Below are 765 nucleotides of genomic sequence, written 5' to 3' on the forward strand. Positions count from 1 at the left end.
TTGGGTGGTTGGCTGGGGACGCAGGGGCGAGCGAAAGGAGGGAACGGAATCTGCTGTTACCCGGGCAACAGGCCACGCCCGCCGGCTCCGGGCTGGGGGACGGGCGGAGGACGTCAGCACGTCAGCCGGGGTTTTGCGTTTTGATTGACAGTTGCCATAGCGACCGGGTCGGTCCGTCGCCATTTTGTTGGTTGGTTTTTTTTTAAACCCTTTCGCTTCCCGCCCGAATAATAATAAAAAGCCCCATTGGAGTGAGGCGGGGGTGGCGGCGGCAACCGCGGCGGGGGGATCCGGGGAGACTGCTGCCGTCGCCGCTGCCCATCGCGGCCCCGGTCGGGCTGAGGGAGCCGACTCCCCGAGCGGGGGTGCGGGCGCCGCCGCCGCCGCTTCTGCTGCTGTTCCTGCTGCCGCGGAGGTGCTGCCGCCGCCGCCGCCGGCGAGCGGGCGGGACCGGTGTGAGTGTGCGGAGCGTGTGCGAGGGCGAGTGTGCGCGCGGTGAGTGTGCGCGAGTGTCTGCGGGATCGGGGGCGGGCGGTCCGGGCTCTCCTGGCGGAGCCGCCGCCGGGTGCGGGCGCCGCCGCCGCCGCTTCTGCTGCTGTTCCTGCTGCCGCGGAGGTGCTGCCGCCGCCGCCGCCGGCGAGCGGGCGGGACCGGTGTGAGTGTGCGGAGCGTGTGCGAGGGCGAGTGTGCGCGCGGTGAGTGTGCGCGAGTGTCTGCGGGATCGGGGGCGGGCGGTCCGGGCTCTCCTGGCGGAGCCGCCGCCCC

The 765-nt window shown here is 72.7% G+C and overlaps 1 protein-coding gene across 2 annotated transcripts in view; it reads left to right on the forward strand.

Annotated features, from left to right (window-relative positions):
* Positions 1-674: 674 nt before the first annotated feature.
* Positions 675-765, forward strand: part of Dyrk1a (dual specificity tyrosine phosphorylation regulated kinase 1A) — a 136,071-nt gene continuing 135,980 nt past the window's right edge. For both annotated transcript variants that reach the window (XM_008853041.3, XM_008853042.3), the window contains exon 1: positions 675-695. The gene's annotated coding sequence lies outside the window, so the exon portion shown is untranslated. The remainder of the gene's footprint in view (positions 696-765) is intronic.

Source organism: Nannospalax galili, unplaced genomic scaffold (assembly GCF_000622305.1).
Source record: "Nannospalax galili isolate Female #2095 unplaced genomic scaffold, S.galili_v1.0 scaffold447, whole genome shotgun sequence".
In the NCBI taxonomy this organism is placed as follows: domain Eukaryota; kingdom Metazoa; phylum Chordata; class Mammalia; order Rodentia; family Spalacidae; genus Nannospalax; species Nannospalax galili.